Below are 18,259 nucleotides of genomic sequence, written 5' to 3'. Positions count from 1 at the left end.
TAGCCTGATCCCATCGCGACACGATTCTCCTGAAAGATGGGAAGTGATAAATCATAGCACCACAAAGTTATAAAGAGCGGACAGGAAAGAGAGTTGTGATGTGCACAAATCCATCACTGACTACACATGGATCCAACTAGTCCAGCAGTCCATTCATCATAGTCTACCTTTAAAGCACACATATATCGCTCACCACAACACAAAATTGCTATAACTCTGCAGTCTCACAAGGTATTGATGTCGTTTCCCTTCGTTTGCTTGCTCAGTATCTCGCTCCACTGAACTGCATGAGACATGACGTGCCCTTATCTGCTCAGCTTCCTGGGCTTTGTGACAGACGTGAAGTGCTTTGGAGGGTCTTTGGCAGCCGTTGTATTCCTGTTATGTTGAGGAACATTTTCAGGCTCATTAGCACTCCTTCCCCTGTCCAGCCCCCTCCCCTCTTTAGCAGTCGGTGGTTTGATCTCCGAACATGATAAGCTCTTTTCTCCACTTCTCAGTCTCCAGGCCTTGTCATGTTGGTTCAGTCATTTGGCGTCCGGCCAGTGTAAACAGAGACAGGGTCCTGATTGCTTTAGGTCACTGGCAATCCTGGCATCCACTCAGTGAACATGCTCGATTAAAGCTTTCTTGAAAATCCTTTTCTCCAAAGAGGTAAACGTATCCAAACAACCTGTTTCCTGGGGCAATATCTTCATCAAGGCTTATTTGGCTGACAGGCCTCAGCTGTCAGAAGAAAAGGATATGCGAGTGAGGGAACTCATTGTGAAGCATGTCAAGTTAAGAGCAAAGAAACAGTAGTTGTAGGGGTTATTGAATCAGTTTCTTGGAGTGTACGCCTTTGTGAAATAGCAGCAAATGGTATAATATGCATCACATCCTCAGTGCAAGGCAGAAACCAAGTGCTGTGTCGGCCAGGCTGCAGGAGGAGAGCCTGTGTGTGGGCTTGCTTATTTTTACAGCACCCTCTGGATGCCCGAAGATTGACTAACCCCTCTCCATTTCTCACTATGGTCGACTTGGGTTTCCTCATCGCCCAGAAACTTCCAACTTCACTTTTCTCTTCTCTGCTGGCGCCAAAGACAGGATCTCTGCTCGGCTCTTACATAAGGACGGTTTAACCCAGGCTTTGCTCTCTCTGGCCCGGGGGGAACAACTTGCTCACGCTGCCTGGCTCGCTCTCCATGCCACCCTGGCTGCACAGTACATGGCCTGGGTGGTTTTCACGGTTGATTGGTACAGGTGCAAAGGCCTGTCTAGACTTTTCTACCCAGCGAGCCTTGCACAAACCAGAGGAGAAAAGCAGGGTTTTTCCACTTTGTACCTTTAGGAGCTAAAGTGTGTCCTTCTAATCGTTGCTTCCTGGCTCTGGCACACTTTTGCCACCGAACACGGCATCAACTCACCCCCAACAAAATGCACAAGGGCACAGCATTTATACAAAGTCAGGAAGGTCAGTCTCATCGTTGGCAGGTTCCTCTGTGGGCTGATGCTAAATCAAGCAGATTACGCAGAGTGCAGGTTGCTGCTCGGCTTGTTGCAACCTGGGACAGTCCTGCAATATTAAAAGCCTTCTTCCTCACACAGTGTTACAGCACATACCGCCAGGCTCTCATAAATGTCGCTTTTTGAAAGTTTTAGTAGTCTCGTCAAAGTGGGTTCGCATTCATGTCAGAGGATTATTAAAGCTTGCCACTCACAGAAGCTCAATGCATTGTTACTGCATTTGAACTTTATGGTGGGATACTGGAGTGGAGAAGGAGAACCAGTTCACTAGGCTGTTGTAAACACAGCAGACACGTGTGTGTGCTGTGTGTATAGGAGATACCAGAGGCTATTAATGGTGTCTGACATTCAACTGCCATTGGAGAAGCTGACTCTTTATTTGTCTGCAGCCCGATCCTAATGGTGTTGAAGGTGCCAGGGCCAAGAAAGCACCTCTTGGTTTATAGACTGATCTGGTCCTGGTTCCTCTGTCCAAGTGCTACTACTTTGATCCAGAAAAAAGGTTATCAGAGGGTCAACACTACAGCGAGTTGTTGGGGTGCTGGTCGACAGATTTGTTGTGAAGCTGTTGAAAGGAGTGGAGTGGTATCAGTCTTCTCATCTAACTCCAGGCACCAAAGTGAAAGTGGATTTCTCAAAATGTTGAACTATTCCTTTAAAGGGTAAACACCACTGTAACCACAGCTTCCTGGTGTTATTATGAAAACACTTTTTGCCCATAAAATGAAAAAATAAAAACCACTAGATATTCTGAATACTGCAAAATTAACGCAGTCTTCAGATGGCCACGAGTTGGCCTGTGGTTCGGCTTTGCGAGCTCACCTTTCTCTGTGCAACGGCCATGGCCAGGACATTATGGGTCATCTCACTCAGCCCCTCAAACCTCCTCAGGGACAGAACCACTCAACAGGGCCATTGTTGTCTTTTCCAGATGGGTCTCCCTGGATGTTGTGAGCGTGCAGTGCCTACAGTTTAGACTGGCGCTTTGTGGTAAAAGGGGAACAACTGACTCACAACTGCAAGTTTTGTGCGCATGAGAAAATCACCGCTGAAGTATTTGGGCCCACTGTGGCGCACATGTTGAATAGCAGCTCCTCTTCTTGCATACTTTCAAGCTGAATAACAAGAACTCTGTGTTTGACAGCATAACTGTCTCAAAGCCCTCATCGCCCATGTTGCTAGAGTAGCTGCGTGTGAACCGCCCGTTGGCTTTAACGGGGTGAGAGTTTTGATCTCGGCCTCGTCTGCTTTCATGCTGCCTACTAATCAAAGAAAAACACCCCACCTGTCTTTGAGATGTTACATCCACTGCCCCCCTTTTTTTATACTCATTGATATTCGCCTCACATGTGACAGGATCTGGTGTAAAGTGAATGCATACAGCGGTGAAGTCATTCATTATAAATCATTTCCCCTTTGGAGGGTGAAATCATTTATTCACAGTCTCGTGAGGTTAGTGATCCAAGGAGCACGCCCTGACTGGTGACTAATGCGTTGTGTCACTCAGCCCACTGACATGCACTGGATACACTTTGGTGTCTAGGTTATTGCAATTCATCATCTCTGTCAATACAAACAGCTATTAGAAAGCTTAATTCCGCATCTTTTGCCTGAGGTGGCTGAGGTTTCTGGCCCGTCTGTGCTCTGCCTTGGATACGGCGTGACAGTTTTCAACGGGGATTGCCAATTTCTTCAGTCCAAACGCCTGTTTCTGTTTGGCAAAGATTCCAACTGTAAAAGAATGACTTTAATAACTGTGACATTTTCTTGCAGTTATTTTGAAAACCATCCTTGTCTCTTTAGGCGCTTGTCCTGCTCCTCAGTAGTAATTTTCTGTGTGTGCGAGCGAGTGGTTTTGTCTCCAGCGGCAAGCCCTGTGGTCTGCTCGCGTGGAGAAATCGGCCTCACTGGAAACTTGTGGTTGCCTTTTTTTGTACTAATAATAATATAATACAGTGCATAGGTTCATGCTGGCATGCCTAGGCTTAAACTAATAATAACAATGTTGAGAAACGCCAGGAACCGGGGTTTCCTGACAGTTAAGATGACTTTTACAGTTCAGGGAGCTGAGTGAACGCAGTGCTTACACAGACATGTTGTATTATTAGCCTCTTGCATCATTTCTGTTGGTGTTTTTTCCTTTTACTCCATGAATCATGTGTTCATTTGCCCTGTAGCTGATGAAATTTTGAATGAAGACGTGTAAACATTAATTAACACAAGCCTTTTGCTTTTTATTGGCCCTTAAGTGCGGCCTAAGAGAAAGTAAGCCATTAGTCAGTGGGCAGCTTTCTGAAATGATGATGAGGATGATGGTGTGTGCGTGTGGGTGTGTGTGTCTGTGTCTAAAGGGGGTTATTTAAGTGTTCATGTTTGGTCCCAGACATGCCTGCTGCTTTCACTAATCATGCTATCATACAGTGCCACAGGCTTTTTTTTTTTAAAGCCAGCAAGTATTTTAACAAGCTGGAAGACTGCACTCATTCTTTCCGATCTTTTACCAGCGTCCATATCATCAAACTTAATGTCTGGCCTTGTTGGCAAGCCATGCAGTACGCTTTGAGTAGCCACAGGAGTCCAAGGCCAAGATACATTCACATATTGCCGCAGAAAATCCCAGCATCATCTTCTTTATGCTGTGTGCAGGGGTACATCAGAGCCACTTTGATGTAGTCTGAGACAAAACAGACTCTGCAGACAAGTCAGATCAGGTTAGATTGTTTAAACCACCATATGCCTCTGTGGTCATTACTGTTGTTTAAAGTGGGTTGCACTGCACGAGTCTTGTCGGTGTGTACTGTCAGAACACCCCATTCCCTATTCGTTTGTTATTATCCAGCCTGGATGGCAGCGCGTTCTCTTGATCATTCAGGACTCGGATAAAATGTGAATTTCTCGCTTCCTCCAGCAACTTTCTTTGTGCCTTTTCTCCTCTTTTTTTTCATACCTTCCACTCCATGGGTGTGGGCGGAACAGTCGCCGTATCTCCACCAGTAATGAGAGAAACAGGGGATGGATTGTAGTCAGCCTTTTGCCTTAAGGGTTAAGTATCCATCTCTATTCCCTCTAAGCCCACCCCTGCTTAGGAGGAGAAGGCTGTGAATAAATACCACCCTTGTCCTCTCATAATGGAACAGCTTGACCTCCCCTGACCTCCGCTGGTCAGAGCATCTGCCTGTCGATTCCACCAGTCCGTCCTAAGGGACATCACCGGCCTGTCGCATCTGCCCGTGAGCAGTAATTCAATTGGTTGAGGAATTTATTTTCTAGAATAAAAATTAAAGACTGGCCTGTAATTTTTCAGAGTGACAAAAGAAGCCTGTCGGCTGGAATATGCTGCTGATTTACAGTCTGTAATCGTGAGAAAGTGCTTGTTTCTTTCTGGGCACAGTGCATGACGACTGCATAATGAGCGCACTCCTCATTGGCATTCTTGAGCCTCTCTATATGGATGGGATAATAACGAGGTTGGCAGGGGCCTTAATTTAATCATGTCGGTAAAAGCGGTGCACATGTGGCACAGCTGCTAGCGCTTAACCAGGTCTTGCCATGCCCTGTGGATGAGTTGCCTTTCGGTGTCCGCATTAACTTGTTTCTGTGTTATCAGTCTTTATAAACCACATTCCTCAGTGAAAAGGCTTTGCAGAACCAGACAAAGGAGTTTGTTCTGCAAAGATTATGTCGGTGACTTTTCTGCGGCAGTCGAATTAGCTCACGTGCCTCTGCGTCCGCGTGACTAGAGGAACTGGTTTAGGTATTTTTGCTGCAGCCAGCACAGGTCAGTCTTAGTTGTTGCGTTTATTTAGCTTTCCCAGGTAAACACTGTGCCGCTCGAGCGCTCTGTGGAGCACCTGTTCTGGATTACAGGTCGATAACGGCTCCCAGCTAATTTCTTGTGATAATTCGGCAGCGAAATCTAATCTCACCTCTGTCGTTCGGGCTCCTTTTAAAGTGAGCTTTATAGAAGTCAAAATCTGCTTCTGCTCGAAGTGAAAAGGAGTCTGAGACAAAGACACAAACCTCATACAGGTGCCACACAACATTGTATACACTCCAGTGAATTGCATGTTCACCTGTGACACAGTTTGGTGACAGTAACTAGGTCATGGATTGTGCACTGACCGAGCGTCTGCTGAAAATGAGGCAAGGTGACAAGGAAAGGTGTGTGGAAACACACTCATTGCTGGTGTTAAACCTGTTTGGGAGCTGTGCTCTGCATAATGTGTTCAGTGTGGCCTTGTTTTTCACCCTAAAAAAAAAGCCCATGTTCCCACAAACGCACACACTTCACTGCTCGCCACTAATGGTCAATCTTGGCGATTATACACCCAGGTGGGAGTGTTTGCTGTCGTGATTATTCCACATCTGTGGTCTGATGTATAAAAGTGGATTAACTTTAACCAAATGACACATGTGTACAAATAGAAGTGTTGCTTTCATGTGCACGAAGCTCATACTGTATGTGCACATTGTTGCGTCTTCTGCAGATATCTTCTGAGAGCCTGCCTGAGTGGCCTCAGACGTGCAGAACCGGTGGCTCTTGAGATGAGTAGAGTTTCAATGCGAGTCTGTGGGTGCACGCCTGGCTCCTCACCAGCTGTCTCACCCATCATCGCTGCTCTCAAGATGCTGAGCAGACAGTCCGGCTCAGATTTCTCTCCTCTATCTGTGCTGTAAGTCTGATATGGACAGCAACAGATACTGTATATCTGGGCCAGCTGGGCTCGCAGCTACAATAAAACAAATTGTTTTGGTTAATGATAACAGGGAGCAATAGTGTTTCTGCTTTCCTGTAAAAAGGAGATTGCATTAAGCTGGTCTTATTTCATAACCTGTTTATTGCTTCGGGAATTTACCCACCTTTGATCAGCAGCCAGCTCAGCAAAGAATATTAGTTGTTCTCCCTCTTCTGTAGAGAGCTGGTAGCTGTGAGCAGCTTTACGTCAGAGGATGGTTGCTTTATGTGGAGGTTTACAAGAGCTTTCTCTGCCTGTGAGCTCAGAACTTTACTAAAGCTGTACTTGAAGTAGGATACTTACTGCAGAGAGTTTAGGAACATATGTATGCTGCATGGATGTAAACATGCATGCATATGGGCTCCTGGTACAGCAGTATGTGTCTAAACAGAGGTGATTTCACCTGATGGATGGTTTATTTAGCCGTACAGAGCGTGGTCCTGTGTTTACAGGGCTCTGATGTAGGTCCACGACCTCACGCTGACAAGCCCCCCCCCCCCCCCCGCTTTTATCCTACCATCTACAGCCCGTCGCCTGGCTCCTCTCTTTTCACCCTCAGTCCAGGGTGTATGCTTGTCTCACACAGCCTCAACAGTGTGATGAGAATACTAAAGCCCCTCTGGTGAATCATCACATTAATTTTCATTTTAAACAGTAAGAAAAGACATTCCTGCGTTGTCTAATGCATTAGTGATGTGGTTCGGATTCGCCGCCGCAAGAAAGGTCATTCCTAAGAAGCAAAGCAGTCCTGAAATTTATATTAAACAAGTGAATCCTCCATTCTAGTGGAGAGGGATGATTCTGTTGGTTTGCTTGTGCTAGTGGGGACATTTTTGCTGCGTGCTGACTGATCTGCCACCTCTCAGATGACATTCTCACCAGGTAAAACCCATCCTGAGCACTTAGTCGAGGCAATCCTTCAGACCTGCCAATGTGGTAAAGGAAAGGCTTTAATATGGACTGTAATTGCCTCAGGTAATGACCCCTAATGGCTAGCAGAGCACCAGCTCCTTTGTTACCTGTTTTAGCCTTGACCAAGATGAGCAAACCACCCAGGCAGGCCCGGACTAGTCTAACCACCTCTAATAGACTTAAAGCATCATCTTGGCTTTGGCCTGTCAGTTTGTCACAGTTTACGGCTTTAGCAGACATGACTGATGTATGAACTGCGGAGAGAGTGCTGAACTAGTACCAACAAGTATTATGACCCAGCCGTTGCCTAGTTTCTCCCCAGCTTATCACTTCCACTGGTTTGTTTACTTGTGTTATCAGTCAGACCTGTGCGGTCAAGAGAATAATGCTCGTGACTTCGATAAGAGTGAGCGGAGTGATTCATGTTCTGTTTGGCCTGACGGTGATGTACACTTTGGCCCTTAATAGGCCATAAAAGGGGAGACATTGCCAGTTGGAGCGCTAGTTTACCATGAGCATATGGCTCGCCTTGGCATAGGGAGATAATATTTGAATTACCATATCCATTAGCGTCAACCTGTCCTGTGGCCATCCAAGCTTAAATCACATGCTAGCCATCCATCAGACACCCTCGCATACACAGTGCCAACAGATTTCAGAATAAAGTTAGATTTTTGCAGCAGGCAGAAGGGGCTCCAGGAGGGTCGCGACTGGTGCTCTACAGCCAAGGTGGGGGAGGCCACAAGGGCGAACTCCCTCTGGCGTCAGAGCTCCTCAAGAATGCAGAAAGGGATTAATGCACGTCTGTGGCAGTGATGGATGAGACTAAGATACACGCACACACACATATAAGTATATATACTCATAGCGTATCTGGCCCTCCTCTACAGCAGAACGAGCCATTTTAGCAGGTGTGTGTGTGTGTGTGTGTGTGTGTGTGTGTGTGTGTGTGTGTGTGTGTGTGTGTGTGTGTGTGTGTGTGTGTGTGTGTGCGCGTGCGTGCGTGCGTGCGTGTGTGTGTCTGCTGGGACAATGCCAGGCTTGGTTGTTTGCCCTACTACCCCAGTTAGAGCTGTGTTCACCAGCTGCATGTCATTTTGATTCGAAGGCACAGCCTTTATCATGCTACTTTATGTCTGGGGCATGTTGAGTGATTTGTTTTGTCCTTTTCAAATCGCAGATGAATTAATTTCTACTCCCTCAATAGGTTTTTCTTCCCTGTTGAGTCCAGTGACTGATGCTGCGTGTATGTGCTGTGGGTTTGAATGTGTATGTGTGACCTCTGCTTTCTGTATGAGACCATCGATTACTGTACATGCACACTTCTGCAGTACCTGCTCCCAAATCCCCAGTACCTCACTGCTTCCCTGAAACCTCTGGCGTGTCCGTATGACCTCTAGCTGTTGGCTCTGTGTGACTGATATTGTTCTGCAATGGTCAATGATCTCTGATGGATCACCTTAGGGAGCCTGGAGTGTGTCTCACATGACTGCCGCAGTACACTACAGTGGCTATTGCTATGGTAATGAGTGAGTGAGTCGCGGACTGATCATATTAATCACTAGAGCTCACACCACGGAGCGTGTGACAGATTATCCTGCAGTGCACAAAGGACAGCCACAGTCACTTCCAGTGGAGATAATACAGTTTGCGAATGGGTTTAAAGCACGAGCATTATGCAGGTGTTTGCACTCCTATACGCAAAATATACAAAGTCACTGTGAACCATGGCAAACAGTTGAGGAGAAAAAGGTTTTTTCTTTAATGATGATGCCTGAGATTTAAACTCCTGAAGGTTAGGAACTAATGTCGTTCTTTTCCCTTTTCTCTTTCTCAAAGGCACTTTCCTTTCCCCGTCTCTTATCAGCAGGGAGATAATAAGGTATCACTCCTTCCCCTTTGTGCATGCAAGCAGTCGTGCTTTGCCCGTCATCCTGGGCAGAGCTGGGCGTACCCTTGTTTTCCCAGGAGTCTCGGGGGTGTCTTATCTGACTCTGTGACTGCTAAAGACTCCACATGGTTCGTATGCACCGCCTGTCACTCATTCTGTTACTTTCACCATCACCTTCAGGCATTTTCCTTAGAACTCTGCAGTTTGAACAGGGGCTCTAATAGCTTGAGCTCTGCTTAGATTAGACAGTACAATGGCATGAAGCTGAGAAAACAACTAGGCTGAGATGTTGTGCTGCAGCACACATGTCGAGGGGGTGTTTGAGCATAATGATTGCACCAGAAAATCAATCCTGCTAAATTGTGGGAATATCAGTCAATCTGAAAGCCAGATACTGTAGCTCTGGATCAAGTTCAAGTGCATGCTGTGTGTGTGTGCGTGTCTGTGTCTGTTTTCCTTCACAGATTTAACCCTCAAAATGACCTTCTTCTGTCCATTAAGCTGCTTAATTATCAGAGAAGCTAATGGAAAGCTGATTTGCACCTGCAGTCTTCCAGCTGTTTGCCGAATCTCACACACGCACACACTCTCTATCTTTTTGTGAGAGCGGTAAACCTCTTCCTCCGTCTGCCATTCATAACATACACATGTAAAAGTGTGCATATCAGGCAGCAGATGGGTGCTGACACCCCCTTGAGGATGCTGTGAGTCAGTGTCTCCCCTAAACAAAGCATCAGATAATGTTTGCACCACATTTCTCATTTGAGAAGCCTCTGGTGCAGCCCTCTCATACACACACTAACTCCACAAACACATCGCCCAGAGCGCCTGCGTGCGGCGACGTATCCTGGTTAATTTAAAGATGTGTCGGACTCTCAGTGTTTTGGGCTGCCTTGTCTGACAGGAGCTCCAATCTGTAGAAAATGAGCTGAGCTGACAGCAGGGGGAGGCTGGCAGAAAGTAGAGATTTCACTGAATGGGATGAGGAGGCAGAGAAGGAAGACGAGAGGACAGATAATGAGAGGAATAACCTTTGAATGAGCTGGATGTCACAGAACATCAGAGGCGCATTGTGATATTTGTATGTCCTTTTTTAAAAAAAAAAAGTTTTGCATTTAAGTTTTTACTGTGGGTGAGTTTGTATCAAGGCCGTCTTTATTTTTTTTTCAATGCAAAGATGTTCAGTTTAAGAAAATGTTTTTATACCCCCACAAGATAAGCCCCAGTAATTGAATTGTTTAAGAGGTGGAGTGGGTTTGAGGCTGGAAGCCAACCACCAAACAAAAGGCTTGACCTTTAACCCTGACTTAAAGCATCCCAGCTTAAGTGAATTCCATCAGTCTGCATCCCCAATTCCTCCACCAAATTCCTCCACCCATGTAGTTATCATTTCTAATTTCTAGGCCTTTGATATTAATATCCATGTTTCTCTGCGAGGCAGTGTACTAATTTCTGCTAAAATGAGCAATTAATAGCAATTTATTTCCTCCCAAAGGATGTTTCGTTCACAAATTGCCGCAGACTGCAGTCCCTGGTGAGCAGGATAATCAGTGGAATCAAACCATAAATGACCTCCAGCCATTAGGGCGGCTCCATCATGCTGTTTAGGAGGGAGACAAGAAATATTAGTGCGGCAACTGAAACCTCATATTTCTCCCCCGGCTCTCCCCCTGCTGCCTTTCTCCACCACATTCGTCACCCCGGTCCCATGAGCATCACTCCACCAGTATGAGTTTTTCATCAGAGTTGGATTATTGCAAGTGATCTGTTTAAATGTGACGTGATTTATCTTACGTCAAAAGAATCATTTACATGGAAAGTGAAGGTGTCACCCTCTTTCAGTTTAACACACCAATGGGATGCATCTGTCTGAGATGCCTGAGTTACCGAAAATATGCAAAGTGCTGTGCAGCCAAATGTGTTGGATATATGTGGAGTTGCTCCCGACTTATTGCTTAAATTTCTCTTTAAAAAAGGACAGTGAAAAATAAAACACATATATTTTCAATTAATCATTTGACTGTTAATAAATAGTGGAATTTTTACTTTGTAAATGAAAATTCTTATTGATTTGTTGACTGTCTATTGGCTAATTGCTAATTCGGCTAATTGTTCCAGCACTAGAGCAGAAATGAGATGAAGACTCTACAGCTATGTGAGCCGCTCTGTGAGGCTGAACCTGCAGCGATGCTTTTAGATAAATGCTAATGTCAGCATGCTAACATATTTCCAATGGCAATGCTAACATGCTGATGCTAAGACAGTTTAATGTTTACCACACCTACCATCTTAGTTTAGCGTATTAGCCTAGATAAAACAAAGTGAGAGGTTTGGAAATGCAGAAAGATGATTGAAGTGCTCTGGGCCTTCTGAACTACTTAACCTTTTACTATCAGCCTTTCTCGAAGTTGCTCTGTGGACTGCTGTTGGTTTCACAGTAGTATTTGTGATCGCAAATTTGATAACTGTGAGGATTTCTGTGAGGGCCGTGGATTTTATCACACTGCCGTTATCGGGCAGAGTGGCAGAGAGGCCATCAGAGGTCATCCAGACATCCACACCAGTGAGGATTCTTGGTGTTTGAACGCTTTATCCAAAGCAAAGCTCTGCTCACAAGCCCTTTGAAACTTGTGTCACTGTGCATACAGCAGTAGCACTCTTGATTTCCTCCATGTGGAAGCCTGTTATATACACCTTTCCCCTGTATTTCCTGTGATGAACTTAGTTACTCCTGAGTAAAGGACGCCCGGGCAGAATGAGACGTGTGCATGAGTCAGTTTCACAGAGCTGGGATATAGGAGGATTTAATTTGGCTCTGGAGAGCTTGTTGGGGCCTTAATTGATCTTAATTAGGGGTCAGACCATTTGGCCATGTGGAATTAGACCCAGCACCTGCTCTGCATTAATATGCATCACGGCGGCCCTCCCTTCTTTCTCAGTGCCTCAGTCTTTTCAGGGTGTTGTTGACCAACCTTTTAGCTGCCTCCATCTATAGTCGGACAAAGGGCTTTGAGAGGAGCTCAGACTAGGCCACGAGGACCATTGTGTTGTTAACAATGTTCTTTAGCCCTGGTGAACGCTGCTAATATTGTGTCCCGGAGCTGATGTCTCTATGTCAAGCAGCAGGCTGATGGGAGACTATTCCACAGCTGCTCATACAGCGTGGCATGGTCATGACTTTGAATAGCCATTCAGTCCGAGATGAATTTCTAGAGAAAAACCCGATAGAGCATTCTAATTACGCTGGCTCTCATGTTTTCCATTTGTAGGAGTGGCGCAACATGTCCCTGAACACCAATAATATTCACTCGGCTCCTCTGGAATAAACAACTGGCTCGCGAGATTGTTGGGAGCAGCTTTAGGAACAGTCTGGCACATTTCGTCCAGTTCTGATGCTGTGCTGTGTTCTCGTGTGGCTTTCTGAATGGGCCCAGTTTGACTGTGCGACCACAGTAATGCGAACCATAGACAAATGGAGGCATGCGAGTGTTTTTAGACCGACGGCGGTCTCAAGTTCGTCTCCGCTGGGATGAGGCTTAGTCACAACACTTGGAGCGCATTTCAGAATTTGTAATTTCAGGGACGGTCTTGACTCATTTTCTTTTAATTTGCTGCTCAAAATGAGATGCACATTTGGCCCCTCTGGCCCCAAGAAAACTTTCAAACAGCTTACCCATGTTGCTAACTCTGTTTCTCCTGTGTTATTTCCTCTGTGGCCCTGCTCTTTCTCACACCAAGCCTCTGTCTTCACTCACTGGACTTTTTTCTTATTCTCTGGCTCACACTCATTCATGCATACACACATATACACACAGTCTCTCTTTCCACCTCCTGAGTAGCTGCCATGCCTCCCTGGCCTCGTCCTTGGGTCATTGTGGTATTTAGGGTCAGACAAGAGCTCTAGTCATTGCGCCCTCCCCAGTGCCTCCCAGGCAGCGCTGCAGCCAACTTACGCCAGTTTGTCTGGCCCAATCGCCTCAAACAGCTATGGAAAACCGCCTTGGCTGTAACGAGCCTTGCATCCTCCTCCTAGCCAACGGAAAAGCAGGATATAGGAAAAACAACACGGTGGAGTAGTGGAGCCGTTTTGCAGCGGGGACTCTAAATGGACGAGTGCTATAAAACATCTTCACTCCTGTTTCTGAGAGAGCTCTTCTGTGGAGAACTTTTCACTTTTTCCTCCCAGCTCTCCTGCTTTTTTCTCTTGGCACTGCGTTACCTAGGGTTACCCTGGGAGGACTGTGATTCGCTGCCTCTTCGAAGCCGGGAGGGAGTTTCACGTGTCCTCCTGTGCGTCTGGGTGTGTGAGTCAGATGCGGTGTGCATGTTGCTTTAAGACTCAACGAGCCTTCACAGGGAGAATCCACTTTGAGATCAGAGAACACCAGCTAGATTTCGCCTTTTCAAGCTGTTCAAAGAGCTCTTAGATTAAAGCCCGGGCCACAGAGGTAAGGGATGTTGTGGGCTCTGTGTTTTATCTCTCTCTCCCTTTGTTTCTCCTATTTGCTGGATTAAGAGGAGGCTGGGGTGAAGAGGTTGCATTGTGTTTCCTATTTTCCAGATCCACAGGTGTGGGTTACGCTGTGTGTTTGCATGTGTGAGTACTGTTTGGTCTCCATCTGTATCTGTTAGATATCAGTCTGTGCTCTAGTTTTTATCTTGAGTGCACGGTCTGCCTTGCTGTCAAAGCCTGCCCCATGTAGCCTTGTAAATGAAGATACAACAAAGTGACCCTTCACAATCTCAGCCTTTATCACTTCTGCTGCCATGTGTTTCAGGGTTGTTAGCATTTCATGCATGTCTCACATTTACTCATGAAAATAACTGAGTTTGACAAACTTAACTTTGTACCTCATGCTGAAGTTGCTGGATACTCGGTCAATGGGAGCACATTGTCTGAGAGTGTTTGGAAACATTTTCATTTTCTTGGCATCGCTCTGGAATGACAGTGGCATACGTGTATAAATCTTTCAGGAGCCTGCCATGTCATTTTTGGTCGGGAGCCAGGCGCAGAGCTTCTAAATGTATAATGAAAAAGTCCAAAAGACACTTAACAAGCAGTGTGATGGATGTTTGGTGGCTTTGGCTGAATCCACCACACAGTAATATGGGCTTTCAGCGAGTGATTCATAGATAGACATTTCTGCTCATAAGCACACAGCCGCAGGATACTTTAAATCTGGTTCGTGTGACAAAAAGTCAGCAGGAGGTGGTCTACTCCTTGGCTCCACTACTTTCTTTTCGGCACTTCCTGTTGTTGTTTTTGTACCGAAAGTAATTGTGGCTTGTTTTGCATAAGTTTGAATTGAAGCTGTGTCAAGCTTCAAGCACACAGCTCCTTTAAGAGCTCAGTTGTCATGGCGCCAGAGGAAAGTGATAAGAGACAAGTCCCTTGGGCTGTGATTTGACAGGAGGAAGGCAGTGCGATTGTGTTAACAGCCACTACCAACAACACATGACCTCATGCTTCCTAATTCACAGCGTACTCATTGAAAAAGCGTGACACCTTGTCAGTACTTTATTTTGTGTGAGGTTATTTCGGCCACACATTTGTTATTTGCATTGTGGATTTATGATTTCTTCCATCAGAACCACATGTTAACGAAGCGTTGTACCACATGGTTAGCTGATATTTTCAGCTTTATTGCTCTACTGAAAGCACTTCAGCAAGGTCCAGCAAGATTTCTGTATCTTCAAGGTTTTATGGTGGAGTTGGTTTAAAAAGCTGCACTGATGGCTCTTGCTGTTTTAGTTCTCTGGGGAATCACCCGGTGTCTCACACTGCTGTGTCAATAGCTTGTTCCTCCAGCTTTGTTCCTCAAGTTTAGATCATCAGGACATGACGATTAGAATTGCAAAGCTCTCCAGACTCAGCTTTTCAACAAATGCACGGTGGTCTTCGTGTCGGAAAAAGACAGTTACTTCCTTAGGACATTGCCTGAATGTACCTACTGTGTTTATACCATGTCGAGGTGTGGCCCGTTCCTCTCCATTCACCCGAGCTCCAGACCCAAGACACACACAGTGCCAGACTAAACATGGAGCTTACGTGGGAGTCACACAGGGGCAGCCTGAGAAGAATGCCAGGTCATGGGGTGTGTCGAGGAGCGTTAGGGTGGCAGTGGTCCCTTGGCCCCTGAGCAGATGGCCTGTAGGAAGCCTATTGATGAGGACAGAGGACCGGAGGGGAAGAGGGCGGGAGATTTCAGACTGGGCGCAGTGCTTTGCAGCTTAAAGGAAGACTTGTCTTGTTGTTCTCCCAAAACAGTCGCACAATACTCCAGTTCAAGTCGCAGCAGAAGGCAAACGTGTGTGTCTTTAGGCTTGTGTGTTGGCACGCCTTTGAGCCTTTCATACCCACAGCCCTGCTCTGTGTGAATAAAGTTTGCAAGAAAAGCGTCAATGGAAAAGCCAGTCCTGGTGACAAGTTCGACAAGCAGCTTTATGCTGACTCCTTGTGTTGTCAGCAGCTGCTTTCTTGGCCTTTTCTCCACAGAGAGCATTGTTTAGTCACTCTTCATTCATGTTGGAGGACTGAAAATCATTTTATCTTAACTTTATAGCTTCTGGATGCAAGACAAGCTCCAAAATATTCCTCTGCATGTCGCTCACTGGGAACTAGTGATGCTGGCAGAATGTAAGGGTCAGGCGGTGTATGTATTGTAAGAATTTAAGACATGGAGGCTAAAGGAAGAATGGGGAGTTGAGTAAGAAAATCTGCCAGTTATCCCACAGATTTCTAGGTTAATGAAGGGAACTCGAATGCCTTGAGTCCAGTCAAGTGCAGTTGATCATGTATCCATAGGCAATAGTGGCTTGGCTTTGCCTAGGGTCCATGCGAACCAGGGCCCCTGTTCAACTAGCATGACAAAGCTGGAAGTTATTTTTTGTGTTACTAGCAGGAAGCTGCTTGGCTCGGCGGATTCAGGGTTATAGTGCCGAGAACATTTCTCCCAATATCGCTATTGCTTTTATTCTATCTCGTCTCCCCCTGGTTCGCTCTGAAAGTCATGAGGAACAGAGCAAGTGTTTGGTTAATCCTCTGATCAGCTCAGAGTGATGGTTCAAGTTCATTACCAGGCCTGCGCGTCTCCGGCCAAGTTTCCACTGTGCTTTCAAGTGCTCTGCTTTATTACACTCATTCTAAAACGTTTAAAGGAGAGAATAATTTTCCTTGTGTGGCTCCTTGTCATGTTTGATTTTGCAATGTTAGTCTGGATCTTTGCCCATGAACACTGGGATTCAGTGCCTCATGTGCTTTACATTTAAAATGTTTAAGCTCCCTGGAATTTCCCTCTAAACTTCATCCATTAAACACACTCTTTTACAGTAGTCCATTTACTCAGTCAGTCAACACAGTTTAATCTCACCTCACAGTCAAGGTGCATCCAAGCAAGAGCAGATAAACTCTTAATGCTTCAGATCACTTAATCCTGAAGGTTAGGGCTTTTGGCAGGGGGTGTTTGCACTGTAACCTTACACATGCTGTACGTGTGCTGCAAGGCTTAGTGGAGTTAGCACTATTTGAAAGCCTTCCTGGAGTGTGCGCTACATGCATGTAAGTGGGTTATATTACATACACAAGACGGAGTCACACTGCTTCTCAGAAGATGCCCGGTGCCCCCGCAAAGACCGCTCTTCAGCCGTTCCTGGTTGTGGGTCCTGCCCCCGGACAAATTTGGCGGTGACGAGTGAAAAAAAAAAAAAGAGCAAGCAAGGATTCCAAGGTTTAAAAATAAACAGACGGGCAAACTGTAGCCCGCCTTTGAAAACTTTCCCAAACGTCATTTACTTGTGGGGAGGTGGAAAAATGCTACAAATGTTTGCTTTGGATGGCAGATTGAGGAGACTTGGACTTGGGGGGTGGAGTGAATTTTTAAACTAGTCATACTGTAAGGCCAGGGTGGCACTGCTGTACTGTGCTGTCTTGTATAGTACAATGCTTGTTTGATGTGATACAACTGTGAACTTGCTCGGAGTGAAGTACGTTGGACTCGATACTTCAGGGCTGCACAGTTTTTGAGAGGAAATATTTTCATCTCCAGGATATTGGCTGAATCATTTCTTGCAAACCTGCCAATAAGAACAACACCTTTTTTTTCCAGATATAGAAAATTTCAAACTACCACAAGTAAGACAATCTCAGATTCTGGTTTTGTTTATCCCAGTACGAAACAGGTAGTGCTGCCGACCAAACACTGTCTTCTCCTAAATGCTGGGATTAGGTCTACTCTTTAACTGGCACACCTGTTATCAAACATAGAGCTCATTACATGTGGTAAATTATAGTCCTGTCGAAAGAGACTCAGCACTAAGTCAACTTCTCTCTGTGTGTTTCAGAAGAGCCAGATGACAAAGGAATCAGTTTAATTTTGAGAAATGAGGTGGAGAGAACCGCGCACATAGAAGCTCCAATCTGAGAAGAGACTTTCAGACAGGTGAGTCTAAGAACTGTGTGGGTTGTCTATATTATATGCCTAATTATATTTAACCCTGATTTTAAAATGTGTTCCTGGTATACGCATTTAAATCTGCCATTTCCAACTACAGATGGATGTTACTTCAATTATGTTTGTCCTTTTAAAACGCTCATTTTTTGGTCATAATTCAAACCCTTTACTCCAGCATTTGGGGTGTTAAATCCTCAGCTCTAGTTTCTAATCTGCTCTGTGTGCTAATTTAAAGACTTGAAGACTGTTGAAGCTGTTACGTCTAACCTATTATGTAAGCGCATCACAGACAGCAGAGGATACAGTGCTGTCTCTTACACACCCAGCAGTTTATGTGCTATAGCGTCGGCCCTGTAATGAAATGTCTGTCTGGTCACGGCTCTCCGTCACTAATGTGAGAGTGTTGTGGACAGTCTGGAAGGGATTTTTCATTGTCCTGAGCTCTGTCACACATAACAGCCATGTTCATCTGACTTGACTTTTCTACTGAAAGAATGGAAGAATGTAGTAAAATGAGAAGGGCATAGACCATACAGGTTAATGACCAGATGTGATAGAAGTACTTACAGCTATTCTCTTTAAAAGGCACAAGGAAGATATTAGACCTGCGGCTGTTTTACTCTGGAAACAGTCTCAGCGATCATGTTTGTGTTTGGTATGCTTTTGTGCGAGTGTAGTCATTGTTTATGAGTAATAAGCTAATTTTATGTCTCTGATGAACTGGCATGATGTCATACCATGCCATATATATATTGTACTGTTTT

At 45.4% G+C, this 18,259-nt stretch overlaps 1 protein-coding gene across 3 annotated transcripts in view; it reads left to right on the top strand.

The window, feature by feature from the left end:
- The window catches only part of LOC139342307 (rho guanine nucleotide exchange factor TIAM2-like), a 74,571-nt gene that overhangs the window by 8,706 nt on the left and 47,606 nt on the right, over positions 1-18,259 (top strand). For 2 of the 3 annotated variants that reach the window (XM_070979342.1, XM_070979341.1), the window contains exon 2: positions 17,386-17,483. The gene's annotated coding sequence lies outside the window, so the exon portion shown is untranslated. Of the gene's footprint in view, positions 1-13,474; positions 13,494-17,385; positions 17,484-18,259 lie in introns of those variants that run through there. The other variant, XM_070979343.1, reaches the window with a different exon arrangement.

The sequence above is a fragment of the Chaetodon trifascialis genome, chromosome 14, assembly GCF_039877785.1.
Source record: "Chaetodon trifascialis isolate fChaTrf1 chromosome 14, fChaTrf1.hap1, whole genome shotgun sequence".
In the NCBI taxonomy this organism is placed as follows: domain Eukaryota; kingdom Metazoa; phylum Chordata; class Actinopteri; order Chaetodontiformes; family Chaetodontidae; genus Chaetodon; species Chaetodon trifascialis.
This window is presented reverse-complemented; position numbering and strand designations above follow the sequence as displayed.